General features: G+C 47.7%; 1 protein-coding gene and 1 non-coding gene across 5 annotated transcripts in view; both read left to right on the top strand.

Annotated features, from left to right (window-relative positions):
* The window catches only part of ADCK1 (aarF domain containing kinase 1), a 151,035-nt gene that overhangs the window by 31,899 nt on the left and 102,230 nt on the right, over window positions 1-16,906 (top strand). The window lies entirely within an intron of this gene.
* Window positions 13,693-13,830, top strand: LOC119935196. The gene has a single exon (XR_005453106.1). It is a non-coding gene; the product is annotated as a small nucleolar RNA SNORA7 (small nucleolar RNA).

Genomic DNA, 16,906 nt, shown 5'->3' with positions numbered 1-16,906 from the left:
TGAGCGCTTACTGTATGCAGAGCACTGTACTAAGCGCTCACCACCATCCTCCCTACCTCACAGACTGGTGCCCTTGGCATTGCCCTTGACTCATCTCTCTCATTCTACCCACGTATTCAACCTATCACCAAACCCTGTCAGTTCTAGAGAGAAGCAGCGTGGCTCAGTGGAAAGAGCACGGGCTTGGGAGTCAGAGGTCATGGGTTCAAATTCTGGCTCTGCCACCTGTCAGCTGTGTGACTTTGGCCAAGTCACTTAACTTCTCTATGCCTCAGTTCCCTCATCTGTAAAATGGGGATTAAGACTGTAAGCCTCACTTGGGACAACCTGATCACCTTGTATCCTCCCCAGTGCTTAGAACAGTGCTTTGCACATAGTAAGCGCTTAACCAATGCTATTATTATTATTTTATTATTATTATTGTTATTCTACCTTCAGAACATTGCTAAAATCCAAACTGCTACCACGCTGATCCAAGCACTTATTCTGTCCCACCTTAACTATTACATCTGCCTCTATAACGACCTCCCAGTCTCCTGTCTTTCCCCACTCCAGTCCGTACTTCACTGTGCTGTGTGAATCGTTTATCAACAAAAATGTTCGGTTCATGTCTTCCCCACTCATCAAGGACCTTCAGTGGCTGCCCATCTACCTCCACATCAAACAGAAACTTCTTATCATTGGCTTTAAAGCACTCAATCAGTTTGCCCCATTCTACCTCACCTCACTAATCTACTCCAGCCCATTCCACACACTCTGCTTTTCTAGCCTCAGCGTGCACACTGTGTCCTGATCTCATCTCTGTCACCACCAACCCCTTTCCCACATCCTCCCCCTTCCCTGAAACTCCCTTCCACTCCATTTATACCAGACCACCACTCTCTCCCCCTTCAGAGCATTACTAAGGTCACAGCTCTTCAAGAGGCAGTCCCCAATTAAGCCCTCTTTTCCCCAGCTTGCTGTCCCTTCTGCATTGTTTATGCACTTCAATCTGTGACCTTTGGACTTTCATTATTCACCCTACCTCAAACTACACCGCCCTTATGTACGATCTTTAAGTTATGTATTATAAATTAATTATTTATTCATATTAATGTCAGTCTCCCCCTCTAGACTGTAAGCTCATTAAGGTCAGGGAACGTGCCTGCTAATACTGTTGGATTGTACTCTCCCAAGTGCTTAGAACAGTGCTTTGCACTTAGTAAGCGTTCAATAAATACAGTTGATTGGTTGATTGACTGACCCCGACCTCTGCTTTCATGCTCTCAGAAGTAGTTTAGAACTTGAGCGGGGAGAATAGTAATAATAATAATGGTATATGTTAAGCACTTACCATGTGGCAGGCACTATACTAAGTGCTGGGGTGGATACAAGTGAATCGAGTTGGACACAGTCCCTGTCCCACGTGGAGCTCACAGTCTAAATCCCCATTTTACAGATGAGGTAACTCAGGCACAGAGAATTGAAATGACTTGCCCAAGGTCACACAGCAGACAAGTGGTGGAGCCGGGTTTAGAGCCCCTGACCTTCTCACTCCCAGGCCCGTGCTCTATCCGCTACACCAGGCTGCTTCTGGCATAGAAGTTTTGATTTTTAGTGGAATTTGTGGGATGGGGTTTGAGTAGTTCAGAAAGTTGCACCCTTAGTTTTTCATGTCATCTGAAGGGTGGCTCACCCTCATGTCCTGGAGAGGGTTGTCAGCGTCCTGGGATGCAGCGATGAAACACGGCCTGGAATCCGATAACGAGTTGGCAGAAATTTGTAGCGTTAATTAACATTGAATAACGGCGATGCTTAAACGCTGGGATGCAGGCGGGGTCTGGGGAACGGAGGGTTCAGCCTGGCCATGGGGAGAAGCCTGGCACCTGACAGGGCTCCAGTCAAGAATTGTTCTGTTAAGCCAGAGTGCTTATCCAGTTCTCCCAAGTGGAGCCGATAAAGGAATGAGCTGAAGGGTAAAACATAATTATCTAACCTGTCAAGCCAGCATCTCCGGGTGCCAGAGGGTGTCAGTGCCAGGAGAGTAGACACAATAGGCAGTAACTTAAAGAGGTGGTTCCAAGGTTGGCACCGTTGTGGTGGGAGCAGAGTGACTCAGCCCAGCCCCGAGGGCCGCTTCCAGTCACCAAAGGTCTGCCAGTTCAGTGAGGAGGCCTGGCTCAGGGGAACTACCCCCTTTCTTTCCATCTTGGATCTGTTGGGGAATTGCAGGGCTGGAGGAGGGAGTATATCGGGGTCCACGAGAGAGATTAGTCCCCTTGCACCAAGGGGCTGGGGGTTAGCTTGCAATCCGGGACTGTAACTCTGAAGCCCCATCCTACCTCACCTCCCTTCTCTCCTTCTACAGCCCAGCCCACACCCTCTGCTTCTCTGCCGCTAACCTCTTCACTGTACCTCGTTCTCGCCTGTCCCGCCATCGACCCCCGGCCCATCGACCCCTGGCCCACATCCTCCCCGTGGCCTGGAATGCCCTCCCTCCACACATCTGCCAAGCTAGCTCTCTTCCTCCCTTCAAAGCCCTACTGAAAGCTCACCTCCTCCAGGAAGCCTTCCCAGACTGAGCCCCCTTTTTCCTTTCCTCCCCATTCCCCCCGCCCTACCTCCTTCCCCTCCCCATAGCACCTGTATATATGTTTGTACAGATTTATTACTCTATTTATTTTACTTGTCCATATGTACTATTCTATTTATTTTGTTAATGATGTGCATTTAGCTTTATTGCTATTTATTCTGATGACACCTGTCCACATGTTTTGTTTTGTTGTCTGTCTCCCCCTTCTAGACTGTGAGCCCATTGTTGGGTAGGGACCGTTTCTATATGTTGCCTACTTGTACTTCCCAAGCGCTTAGTACAGTGCTCTGCACATGGTAAGCACTCAATAAATATGATTGAATGAATGAATGAATAATAATAACAGCAATAGTAGTGATGGTATGTATTAAGCAGCAGGCTAAGTGCTGGGGTAGTTACAAGTTGATCAGATCAGAGTTAGTCTCTGTCTCACCTGACGCTCACTCAATCTGATCTCCCCCTCCTGCCTTATCTCGCTGATCTCCTACTACACCCCAACCCACACACATTTCGCTCCTCTAACGCCAACCTACTCTCTGTACCTCGATCTCATCAGTCCTGCTGCTGACCCTTTGCCCTAAGCCTCTCTGGACTATTGATTGATCAATCAATATGGTGTTCGTTAATGCACTTACCATCTGCTGGACAATGTACTAAATTCTGGGGTTGATAGGAGTTAATCGGGTTGGACGCAGTCCCTGCCCCACATAAGCCTCACAGTCTTGTCCCCATTTTACAGATGAGGTAACTGAGTCACGAAGAAGTGAAGTGATTTGCCCAAGGTCACCACAGCAGACAAGGTGGCAGAGCCTGACCCCCAGGTCTTCTTGACTGACAGAATCCGACTCTCTGCCGGTCAGCATGGTGCAGGGCACAGGGGGTGGAATGCGGCCATCACAGAGGCTAACAAGGGGGAGTTTGCCCCTGGGATGTCAGGATGTAAATCATCTGAGAGGGCCCCGAGTTTTGGTCTCGGGGTTAGGTCCCTGGAAGTTCCCCTTTCATTGTATAGTCCAGGGGCGATGTTTCTGAACTCAGATGGGCTTTTGCTGAATCAGCTTTCTTGCTTTACTCAGTTCCTTCCCCTGCCTCTGTGGGTCAGGTGGTCTATCAGTAGGAGGCGGCGTGGCCTAGTGAAAAGAGCTCAGGAATGGGATCCAGGAGACCTGAATTCCAATTATGGTTCCACCACTTGCCTGCTATGTGTGCCTCACTTTCCTCATCTGTAAAGTGGAGGTTAAATACCAACCTCCCCCTTAGTCTGTGAGCCCATAAACGACAGAATCTGTGCCTGATGAAATAGTACTGTACCTTCCCCAGCATCTAGCACATAGTGAGTGCTTAACAAATCTCACAGTAAATTAGTAATACTATTATTATTATTATATGACTGGTCTAGTTGTCCAGCCCACCTACCTGGGTTTGGACCTGCTTGGGGAGGAGTGTGGGGTACTGATTCTGTCTAGGGCCAGGATCAAGGCTGTACCTCGTGGGCTGACTCCACGGGAATGGGCTGGGACCTCTCAAATTCTGGAGTGGGCTGGAATGGGACACTGTGAGCTAACCCTTGCTCCCAAGACCAGAGGGAACCATTAGGTCATCCCATGGGGGTGTTGAACTCTCCAGTTCCCCTTCCTTAATTTTCCCCATCTCTCCCCTCCGTTTGACCCCACGCTCTGTCCTCCTCCTCTGCTTTGTTTCTCCCAGATTGGCCTCTCTCTCCCCAGACTGGTTCCAGCTTGAAGGTGTCTGACAAGGAGTTATTTGCCATCAGTGCTAGGAGCAGCGATCCTTGACTAAGGGACAAAGCCGTAATGAAACAAAATGAATCCCCTTGGGTTTAGAGCTAGTGGGTATGTTCAGAGCTTTCAAATCACCTGATCAGCTGTAGTCTCTCCATTAGCCAACTCCCCATTCTCTCTCCCCACTTAAACATGTGACTGCAGAGTGTGAGTGTGTGTGTGTGTGTGTGTGTGTGTGTGAGTGAGACTAGCCACCGTATCAGTGGGGGCCGCACCTCCCCATCAGAGCCAAGTTACCACCATTGTCCCCGATTATATTCTGGGGAAGGGGATCCTGGGGTGACAGGTTGGGGGAGGATGCAGTTGTTACAGCTGAACAGATTGCAGTCTTCTAGACCCACTCCCCCCAGCCTCCCAACCCCTGGAGCGGTGTCAGCCCACAGGTCGGGGCATCATTCACATCCCTGTGTCCTTCAGTGCCTCTCCTGGACTTGGAGAAGGGGAGATGGTGCTGAGTTGGGGTTTAGGGAAAGCGGGCCTGGTGCAGAGCCGTCCAGAATGGGGCCGAGAACACTGACAAACAACGCTCTCAGTCAGGAAGTTCTTCCTTATAATTAACTTAAATCTCCACCGCTGCACCCCAGTTTCCACTTTCCCTCCACGTCCCCCTCCAGACTGCAGTTCCTGTCCACAGTTCTGCTGACCTTCTCCGGGATTCGACCTGCCCATCACCTCTTCTCTCTCTCTGCTGAGGATGGTACAAACCGAAATAGGTTTAAGCTGCTGCTACTGCTGGAAAGATTTAAGTTAGGCATAAGAAAGAACTTCCTGACGGTGAGGGTGGTTTGTCAGTGGAAGATTACCGGAGTCTTAGGTGGAGGGATTTAATCTCACCTTTGGGAGCTGGGTGAGGTGTGATCCTGAATGGAGGCAGGAGAATGGATAAGATGACCTCACGTCTCTGTTTCAAGGTCACTTGTCTTGATGGAGATGAATGTCATCAGGGGTTTGGCCAGGCTCTCTAGATCAGTGGGGAGCTAATTTTTAATGGTGTATATTAAGCATTTACTGTATGCCAGAGCACTCTGATTAAGTACTCGGCTAGACAGAAGATCATTGGATCGGACACGAGGCCTGTTCCACACGGGGCTCGTTATCCAAGAGGTAGAGAAAAGCAGGTATCTTATCCCCATCGTACAGATGAAGAAATTGAGACTCAGAGGTAAGGTGACTGGCCCAAGGTTACACAGCAGACGGGCAGCCGAGCTGTGATTAGAATCATATTTGCAGATCCATTTTCCTCACTAGACCATACAGTCTTCCTATTAAGCCTATGTTCCCACTCCCTCCCTTTCTCCCCTCTGTTCCTTTCCTTCCTCTCTTCCTCCCTCTCTGAGCTGGCCAGGTGGGTGACAGGATTAAGAACTAGATGGGGTAGTAATAATAATGATAATGATAATAGTGGTATTCGTTAACTCCTTACTTTGTGCCAAGCATTTTACTAAGCACTGGGGTAGATACAAGATTAACAGGATAAAAAGGGGAGAAGCAGCATGGTCTAATGCGAAGAGCATGTGCCTGGGAGTCAGAAGGACCTGGGTTCTAATCCTGGCTCTGCCACTTGTCTGCTGTATGACCTTGGACAAGTTACTTCACTTCTCTGTGCCTCAGTTACCTCATCTGTAAAAGGGGATTAAGACTGTGAGTAAGTGCTTAACAAATACCATTTAAAAAAAAAAAAAAGGTCACAGACAGTCCCTGTCCCCACATGGGCCTCACAGGCTAAGAGGGAGGGAAAACAGATATTGAGTCTCTATTTTACAGATGGGGAAATGGAAGCACAGAGAAGCTAAGACTTGTCCAAGGTCACACAGCAGGCAAGTGGCATAGGATTAGAACTCAGGTCTTCTGATTCCCAGGTCTGGGATCTTTCCACTGGGTTGAAGCATAGCTGGAGGAGGACAAATCAGTCAATCAAGGGTGTGTACCGAGCGCTTTCTAAGTTCAGGGCCCTGTTCCGAGAGTTGGTAGACACGATCCCTACCCACTAAGCACTACCGTCATGCCTTTCACCCCGCCTATGACCCTGCCAGCCCGGGGCTCCCTCTGTCTCCAAACCCCTGGGCCTCAGACTGTAGCCTATGACAGGCAAGCTCAGCTCAGAGGGCTGAGCGGCATCTTGGGGAAGCTGTGTGGCCCAGTGGAAAGAGCATGATGAGCCTGGGACTCAGAGGACCTGAGTTCTAATCCCAGCTCTGCCACTTGCTTGGGTGTCACCTTGGGCAAGTCACTTTACTTCTCTGTGCTTCAGTTTCCTCAACCGTCAAATGGGGATTCAGTAACTGTCCTCCCTCCTGCTTAGACTGTGAGCCCCATGTGGAACAAGGACTCTATCTGACCTGATTGTCATGCATCTGCCTTAGTGCTTAGAATAGTGCTTGGCACATAGTAAGCGCTTAATGAATACTATAATTATTGGGAACTCGGTGAATTTGGACCCGAGCTGAGACACAGGTTGGTTTGGACAAGAGAGCTCGCCTTTCCCAGTCTCCGTATCTACATCTCTGAAATGGGAATCACCGAAGTAACCTCTGGCCTTGGGGGTTGTGGGGCACAAGGGATAATACAGATGATGGGAACCCACACTGTTAATGGAACTGTAAGAATTACTTATTAATAACTATCACTGGCTAAAGCAATAACTTCAATTTCTTGGCCTCTCTCACCTTGACCACTGGTGATACCTAATGAAGATCAAACCCGCTCCCTTTTCCCCTCTTAGGAAAACCCCTGAAAACTCTTTTCTCTTTTGCAACAGGACTTCTAAGCAGAGTTTTCCTTTAGGAACTTTGTACATATGTGCAGTGGATGGAAAGAAAATGTGCTTACAGACATAAATGAATTGTTGACTGATAAGAGTTTGGCATATGTGCAGTTTATTAAAGAAGAGACAGGGTAGGGGCCAGCCTGCTTATCCACATATAGTTCCTTGTCTCTTCACCCTAAGCCCCCCCAGCTCCTGCAACAAATTCTCCTACTAATAGTAATAATAATAATGATAATTGTTTTATTTAGTAAGCACTTGCAATGTTCCAGGCGCTGTACCAAGCATCAGGGTAAATCCAAGATAATCATGTTTGTCACAATTCCTGTCCCACATTGGGCTCACAATATAGGACTGTACTGCTTAGTACAATGCTCTGCATATAGAAAGTGCTCAGTAAATACGATGGATTGATTATAAGTAGGAGGGAGAACAGGTATTGAATTTCAATTTTATAGATGAGGAAACAGAGCTATCATCTCTGTAGTATTGTACTCTCCCAAGTGTTTAGCACAGCGCTCTGCACACGATAAGCTCTCAGAGACCACTGACTGCTTGACTGAGGAACGGAGAAGTTAAGCGACCTGCCCGGTTTCACCCAGCAGACGAGTAGCAGAGCCGGGGTTAGAATCCAGAACCCGGATTCCTCACTGATGCTGTCGCCACCATCTTTCCCCTCTGTGTTATGACCCACCAGGTACTAATCACCCACCCCCCACAATTTCAGGGCTTTTCAACTCCCAGACCATGCAGGAGTAGGACAAGAGGACGAAAGGAGAGGGTCGGGCCTGGTACTGTCTTCTGTTGATGGCTGAACATTTGTTTTCATCCTCACGTTTATGCCGTTCCTGAAATACTCTCGCACTACTGCCGCCGAGCAACTGTGAGGGACAAATTAATTCTGAAGCCTCTCATTATGGCAGATTAAGGGGCATATGGAGAGACGTTATCTCCCTCGCTTTGGCTTCTTGGGCTGCTCCCTTGTAAATTGCAAGCTTTGTAGATAAAGGGATGTTGGTTGCCTGTGTGGGGTTGTGGATGTGACTGTCTATACATAGGAATGATCAGGATCATTGAGGACTTCCAAATACACATTTGGTCTGAAGGATCTGGTTGTGGATATTTTTTTGGAATGGGGGTGAGCTTCTCTGAAACATTCAGATAAATTCAGGCCAAAGTGTAGTTTTAGGCTTCAGCTCTGCAGATAAACATATAGATCTGATAAGTATCTTGCGTTTGAGTAAGTTAATATACTTGCTGCTGAGGGGAATTTTTACAATAAGGGAGGCCGATCCTGCCTCCTGGGAATGGAGGGAATGAGCTACCTCTGGTTTGGGAAGGGATGTGAGCAGAATTTGAGGGGTGGGAGAGAAGGCACTGCTCACTGTGAGTTAAGGGCGAAGACTGTGGCATAGTGGAAAGAGCCCGGCCCCAGGAGTTAGAGGACCTGGGTTCTAATTCCTGCTCTGCCGCTTACCTTCTGTGTGACCTTTGGAAAGTCACTAATTTCTCTGTGCTTTAGTTCCCTCATCTGCAAAATGGGGATCCAACACTTGTTCTCCCTCCTACTTAGACTGTGAGCCCCCTTGGGACCAGGTTACCTTGTATCTACGCCAGTGTTTAAATCAGTGCTTGGCATATAGTAAGCACTTAAAAATACCATTGTCATCATCATCATCATTATTATTACTGACCTTTCCTTTGTGTCAGCGCTTAGTACAGTGCTCTGCACACAGTAAGCACTCAATAAATACGATTGAATGAATGTCAGGAATGAGTGGAGCAGTGACTGTTGGGTCCACTGATGCTCAGAAACTAAGGCATGGTGTAGTGGATAGAGTGTGGGCTTAACAAATGCTGCCACAATTATTATTATTGTTAAGGGAGAGGGTGGGAGGAGGGGAGGGATTTCCTCCTCAACAGCTCCAGAGACCCCAGAATTCAGGGGCCTTAGGAATTGACCTCTCCTCTTGTGGTATGGTAAACCACTTCTGTATTTTTACCAAGAAAACTCTCTGGATACACTACCAGAATGATTGCAGATGGAAGTGGGCATTCCAGGAGAGACGTGTCCATGGCATCGCTATGGGTCGAAGACGACTTGGCGGCATAAGACAAGTTGCTGTTGGAAACCAAGCCCAGGTTTGGAGCTTATCAATCAATCAATGGTATTTATTGAGCACTTACTATATACAGAGCATTGTACTAAGTGCTTGGGAGAGTATAATACAACAGAACTAGCAGACACGTTCCCTGCCCATAAATGAGCTTCCAGTCTATAAGGACTTGGTGGGATTTGGGCAGTATGACCCCTGCCCAAGCCGGCTCTGAACTGATACCTCAACCAGACGTGGTTACTGACATTCTGCACAGAATTCCCTACTCCCCGAAAAACCTTGAATGGTTGCCTGTCCCCTTCAGCATCAAGCAGAAACTTCTCACCTCTGGCTTCATTTAAGAACTCAACTGGCTCTTTCCCCTCCAGTTAACATCATTCCTTTTTCACTACAATTCAGCCTGCACACTTGGCTCCTCTAATACCACTCTACTCACTGGGCCTCGCTCTCTTGCCGACGACCCTCCCTCCCACCTGGAACTTCCTCCCAATCAGTCAATCATTTGTATTTATTGAGCGCTTACTGTATTAAGTGCTTGGGAGAGTACAGTAGAACAGGGTTGGTAGACACATTCCCTGCCCACAGTGAGCTTACAGTCTAGAGGGGGAGACAGACAATCATATAAATAAATAAATTACAGCTATATAAATGCTGTGGAGCTGAGGGAGGGGTGAAGAAAGGGGGCAAATCTAAATGCATTTTCTTTTCACATCCGGCAGGCCACAATTCTCCCCATCATCTAAACGCTAGTAAAATCACCTCTCCTCCTGGTAGCTGCTCCTTTCTAATCGCTCACCTCTCACCCCATCCCCTCGCTGTTACAGCATCACCTTTACAATTAAGTCCATACCACTTTTCACTACTCACTCCTCGCCCCCTCCCCACAACACTTATGTACAAATCTTTATACCAGGTTGCTTCCCTTAGTTGTAATTTATTTTAGTGGCTGTCCCTCCCAACCCGCCGTACTAGATTGTAAACTCTTTGGGGGCAAGGAAGCAGCTTGGCCTTGTGTATAGAACAAGGACCTGGGAGTCCCCTCCATTCATTCAGTCGTATTTACTGAGCACTTCCTGTGTGCAGAGCACTATACTAAGCGCTTGGGAAGTACAAGTTGGCAACAAATAGAGATGGTCCCTACCCAACAAAGGGCTCACAGTCTAGAAGGGGGAGACAGACGACAGAACAAAACATGTAGACAGTTGTCAAAATAGTCAGAACAGGCTGTAAGCTCATTGCGGGCAGGGAACGTGTCTGTTTATTGTCATATTGTACTCTCCCAAGCGCTTAGTACAGGGCTCTGCACACAGTAAGCACTCAATAAATACGATTGAATGAATGATTGAATTAGTCAGCAGGACCTGGATTTTAAGCCCGCTCCACCACTTGTCTTCTATGTCACCTTGGGTAAGTTCACTTAACTTCTCTGTGCCTCAGTTACCTCTTCTGTAAAATGGGTATTAATACTGTGAGCCCTATGTGGGGCAGGGACTGTGTCCAACCCGATTTGCTTGTATCCACCCCAGCACTTAGTACAATGCCTGGCAAATAGTAAGGGCTTAACAGATACCATTATTATTGTTATTACTCTATTATACTCTCCTAAACACTTAGTACAGCAGTCTGCAGAAAGTAAGTGCTCACTCGTTATTATTGATTGACCCCATAATTAGCCCCGCTTCTGCCTTGTAGCCATGGGAGGGGCTGCTGTTTGGAGACATAGGGAGTCCTGTGTTCCCTCATGTTGGGGAGGAAAACTTAATCTCTCCCCCTTCCCATCTAACGCTGCCTGAGCCACAAGATCCATAAAGGACACTTAACTACCGCCTGGCTAGGGTAGTTGGACCACTTGCAAGATTGCAGTATTATCTCCATTTTTCAGATGGGGAAAGTGAACTGGGTGAGGAGTGAAGCTGCCAATCTGACTTGGGTCTTGTTGACTCCCTGCTAAGTGCTTCATCCATCACCTTCGCACTTCCTTTCTGGGCTGCAGGCTAATTGTGATATTCATTCAGTCGTATTCATTGAGAGCTTACTGTGTGCAGAACACTGTACTATTCATTAGGTGCTTACTATGTGCCAAGCACTATACTAAGTGCTGGGGAAGATACAAGATGATCATGTCCCACATGGGGCTCACAGTCTACGTTCATGGCCTAGTGGACAGAGCATGGGCCTAGGAGTCAGAAGGACCTGGGTTCTAATCCTGGCTCCTCTACGTGTTCTATTGTGTGACATGAAGTCACTTCACTTCTCCGGGCTTCAGTTACCTCATCTGTAAAATGGGATTAAGACTGAGAGCCAGGACATGGACTGTACCCAACCAGATTTGCTTGTATCACCCCCAGTGCTTAGTTCAGTGCCTGGCACATGGTAAGTGTTTAGCAAACACCATAAAAAGAAAAAAAGTAGGAGGTATTGAATCCCCATTTTAGAGAGGAGGGAACTAAGGTCCAGAAAAATTAAGTGGCTTGCCCAAGGTCACACAGCAGATAAGTGGTGAAGTCAGGGTTAGAATTCAGGTCTTCTAACTCCCAGGCCCGTGCTCTTTCCTCTAGGTCCAGCTGCTGCTTTCAAAAAACATGCACGCACACACATACACACACGCAAACACATGCACACGCGTGAGATCCAGGCCTCGTCAATAGAGACAGTTCTTGAAAAAAGCAGTTCAACAAAGTGAGGACAAAAAAAGAATTCAGAGAAATAGGGTGAAGACTTGAGCTCCCTCTTCTCCTAAATTCCTTTCCCGGGAGTTCCATGTAAACTTCACCCCGAGCTTTATAAATACAAGGAAGATGCTGAGTTTAAGAGATGAAGCCCCTGATTGGAAGCGTTTCTTGTGAAGCCTCGTCTCCCACTGGGTACTAATTAGACCGAAGCAGCTCTCCGTTCCCTTGTTTTGGTGGTGACATCTTTCCGGTGTTAACAGCTCCAAGTGGGACTCCAGTGAGGTGACCCTCCTGCCCGAGAACCTGTTTTCCTTCCCGCAAAGCTGCACTCGCGCATTGCTGATCGGCCCCACTCTTTTTTTAAAAAATGGTATTTGTTAAGCATTTACTATGCTCCAGACACTTTCCTAAGCGCCAAGGTTGATATGGGCTAACCAGATTGGACACCATCCATGTCTAAGGTGAGACTCACTGTCTCTATCCCTACTTTACAGATGAGGTAACTGAGGCACCGAGAAGTTAAGTGGCTTGCCCAAGGTCACACAGCAGACAAGTGGCGGAGTCGGAATTAGAACTCAAGTGCTTCTGACACCCAGGCCTGTGCTCTGTCCACGGGGCTGGTCAGGCAGCAGTTTATTAATACTAGCGATGGGATTTATTCGGGGCCAAGCGCTGAAGTAGACACAGTCCACGTCACAGCGCTCACAGTCTAAGAGGTAGAGAGGGTGGGGACTTAATCCCCAAGGTTTTACAGCAGGCAAATGGTGTAGCCAGGATTAGAAGCTGGATCTCCTGACTCGGAACCATGCTGCCTTTGCTTTTGACTGGAGTGAATTTATTATTATTATTATTATTACTAATATAATAATAATGATGGCATTTGTTAAGAGCTTACTATGTACTGAGCACTGTTCTAAGCACCAGGGTAGATACAAGGTAATCAGGTTGTCCCACGTGGGGCTCCAAGTCTTAATCCCCATTTTACAGATGAGGGAACTGAGGCCCAGAGAAGTCAAGTGACTTGCCCAAAGTCACTCAGCTGATCAGAGGCGGAGCCAGACTGTGAGCCCACTGTTGGGTAGGGACCGTCTCTATATGTTGACAACTTGTACTTCCCAAGCGCTTAGTACAGTGCTCTGCACACAGTAAGCGCTCAATAAATACGATTGATTGATTAGAACCCATGACCTCTGACTCCCAAGCCTGGGCTCCTTCCACTATGCCACGTTGATGGCCCAGTGCTGATGGTGTTTTTCAGCCCCCTTCCTCACCTGGTCATTTCCCCATTTAGCTGAACCACCCGCGCTCGCTCCAGTTTGGCAAGTAGTCCCAGCTCCCCAACTGGGTCAAGCTGCTCCTTATTGGAGAAGCAGCCTGCCTAGTGGATAGAGCACGGGCTTGGGAGTCAAAAGGACCTGGCTTCTAATCCCAGCTCCACCGCTTGTCTGCTGTGTGACCTTGATCAAGTCACTTCATTTCTCTGCGTCAGTTATCTCATCTGTAAAATGGGGATTGAGACTGTGAGCCCCATGCGGGATGGGGACTGTGTCCCACCCGATTTGCTCGTATCCACCCCAGCACTTAGAGCAGTGCCTGACACATAGTAAGCACTTAATAAACTAGACTAGACTGTGAGCCCACTGTTGGGTAGGGACTGTCTCTATATGTTGCCGACTTGTGCTTCCCAAGTGCTTAGTACAGTGCTCTGCACACAGTAAGCGCTCAATAATATGATTGATTGATAATAAACACTACAATTATTATTCCCCTCTCAGGGTCGCACCTGGAGAGTTTCCAGTACTCTACCAATCTCGGCTTCGGGAGAGAGGGTCAAGCAGAGGCCTACCCATTCCATTCCTAGCTTGGCCAGTGGCTGGCTAGTGGAAGGCAATCTACTACAAGTTATAACTCACGCGTGCTGGGCAGTAGCGTCAGGAGAGAAAGTTGAGGGCAGAGACTCAAGTTTACTGCGTGGAAGGAGGCAACGGTAAACCACTTCCATATTTTTACCAAGAAAACTCTATGGATACACTACCAGAGCGATTGCAGATTTAGAGCGGGGCGTCCAGGGAGAGATGTGTCCGTGGTGTCGCTATCGGTCGGAAATGACACGATGGCATAAGACAAGACAAGAAAATTGTTATTATTATTATTTCAGGGCCAGTGCTCCTTGGTGAGTGTCAGACCTGAGCCCAGGTTAACGAAGTCAGAGGAGAGATAAGCCAGTTCAAATCACAGTCAGCTCGCTCACATAATGACTCTCTCCAGATTGTAGGTGGTGGCAGGGAGGTTTCCCCTGTGTCCTTCCTGCGAGATTTCTTTTCAGAGAGAAGTTGGGTTAGGAATTTGGAGATTTTCACTCATGCCATCCTCCACGATGAAGCTTGGTGAGATGCTGAATTGGCTTCTGATCACTGTTGTTTATTATTTTGATGTTGATGGCCTTTTCATTGCAGAAGTGCGTAGTGCAGTGCTCTGCACACAGTAAGAGCTCAGTAAATACCTTTGATGATGAGGGAAGCAGCGTGGGAAAAGAACATGGGTCCGGGAGTCAGGATGTGAGTTCTAATTCTGCCTTTGCCACTTGTCTGCTGTGTGACATAGGGCAAGGCACTTCTCTGGGCCTCAGTTCCCTCATCTGCAAAATGGGGATTCAAAAAACCTCTTTCTCTTCTACTTAGACTGTGGGCCCTGTGTGGGACCTGATTATCTCATGTCTACCCCAGAACTTAAGACAGTGCTTGATACGTAGTAAGTACTTAACAAATTCCACAATTACTATTATTATTATCATCACATTCCACAGTCAGCAGATCGTCCTTATCATCCTCACCGTCACCACCTCCACCTTCATTGATGCCTTGCCATCCTTATTCTTAATAGTTTTGCTTCATTTTTCTTTATGTCTGTCACCAACCCACTCTCCGATTTACCCTCTGGGGTCCAGGGACAAGGTCTGTTTCTCATCTGTGCACATCTTTCCCAGACTTTAGTTCTGTCCTTTGCCCCCGGGAGGCACTTAATAAATACTTTTGCTCCTGTCTTCTTCTGGGGGCAGAGCCCTGTGCTAAGCATTGGGGAGCACACGGGTTAGACGTGTCAGGCCGTGCTCTCAAGTTTGCAGTCTAATGGAGGAGACAGGCAAACCCAGATTGCAGCATGAGTTAAAGCTTAGGTTTAACTACAGTAACCCAATTTAATCAGTCAGTGGTGTTATTATTATGATATTTGTTAAACGCTTACTGTGTGCCAGGCACATTCCAAGTGCTGGGGTAGATACCAGCTAATCAGGTTGGACACAGTCCATGTCCCGCGTGGGACTCACAGTCTTAACACCCATTTCACAGATGAGAAAACTGAGACACAGAGAAGTGAAGTGACTTGCCCAAGGTCACACAGCAGGCAAGTGGCAGAGCTGGGACTGAAACCCCAGCCCTTCTGACTCCTAGGCCCACGCTTTATCCACTAGGTCATGCTGCTTCTCATTTATTTATTGCGTGCTTACCATGTGCACAGCACTGTACTAAGCGCTTGGGAGAGTACAGTGTAACAGAGTTTGCAGATACGGTCCCTGCCTAGTAGCAAACATTTCAATAAATAAATAAACATGAGTTCTGAGAGGGTCTGAGGGTCTAGGGAGGTGGGGTTTAGTTGGGGTTACCTCCTGGAAGCGGTAACTTTTTGAGGAGCCATGTAGCATGGCGGAAAGAGGATCCAGGAGACATGGGTTCTAATGGTGACCTTGGGCATGTCACTTTTCTGTGCCTCAGTTTCCTCATCTGAAAAATCAGGATAAAATACCCATTCTCCCTCCCCGTTATGGGACAGGGCTTGTGTCCAAACAGATTATCTTGTTGATTCCATAGTGCTTGGCATATAAAAAGTGCTTAATAAGTACCGTTATTTATTATTTTGATGTTGATGGCCTTTTCATTGCAGAAGTGTGTAGTGCAGTGCTCTACACACAGTAAGAGCTCAGTAAATACCTTTGATGATGAGGAGAGGGGGAACGGTACCTTATTCAGATATTCACTGTTGGTCATTTTTGCCCACTGTGAAGATTTTTCAACCCTCCTAGATGGGAGTTTTGATACTTTATAGTCATTGTTCCTTTTTTTTCCTCGATGGAACATGATCATGGCTATCTTTTTTCCTTACTGGGCTTCCTGTTCTTTGAAACTGGAGTAGGGCAGGTAATCACAGCTGTAAAGGCGCAGTGTGGAAAGAAGCCCAATTTCCTGAGGTTCTGAAACAAGAGGTTTGACAGCTGTTTTAAAGACAGGATTCCAGCCCTGCCTTTGTGTGTGGAACCGGCCAAATCGACGGGAAGGACAGAGGCCTTTGGGTGGGCTGGAATAAGGGGAAAAGGGCAGGGAGGAGTTGGATCTGTGAATAAAGTATCACATGCAATGGGAAGAGAAGGAATCTTTGGGGCCAGAGACTGCCTGACTTTGACTCTGATTGGTTCTGACCAGAGGTCATCCATGATTGGCAGCCAGTAGGGTGGGATTAGACCCTATATGTCGCCAACTTGTATTTCCCAAGCACTTAGTACTGTGCTCTGCACACAGTAAGCACTCAATAAATACGATTGATTGATTGATTAGACCAGCCGGAAGGGAGTCTGGATTCACCTGTGTGAGCGACAGTGATTGATGTCGCCCCTTTCCCTTTCCTTCCTGGCCCGGCCTGGGTTGTAGCTTCCTGTGCACAGGATTATAGCCCATGATAGGAGAGTCCTGAGCCCCTGGCCCCTGATTCAGGCAGAGTGTGAGGGAAGGTCACCGTCATCTCCGCTATCTCCACAGCCACGGCTTCTGTGAGGGTTGTTTCGAGCTGTGAGGAGCCCGAAATCCCATATCCTTTTGTGTTTGTGGCCTTTGTCTCTTTGTTTACTTCTTCTCTTGGGCCTGTCACCAACTGCTCTCTTCGTTGGTCGATCGTGAACGTCATGTGTATTTCTTTCTCATTGCTTCCCT

Source organism: Tachyglossus aculeatus, chromosome 1, assembly GCF_015852505.1.
Source record: "Tachyglossus aculeatus isolate mTacAcu1 chromosome 1, mTacAcu1.pri, whole genome shotgun sequence".
Lineage (NCBI taxonomy): Eukaryota > Metazoa > Chordata > Mammalia > Monotremata > Tachyglossidae > Tachyglossus > Tachyglossus aculeatus.
The sequence above is the reverse complement of the archived record's forward strand: the minus strand, read 5'-3'. Positions and strand labels throughout refer to the sequence as shown.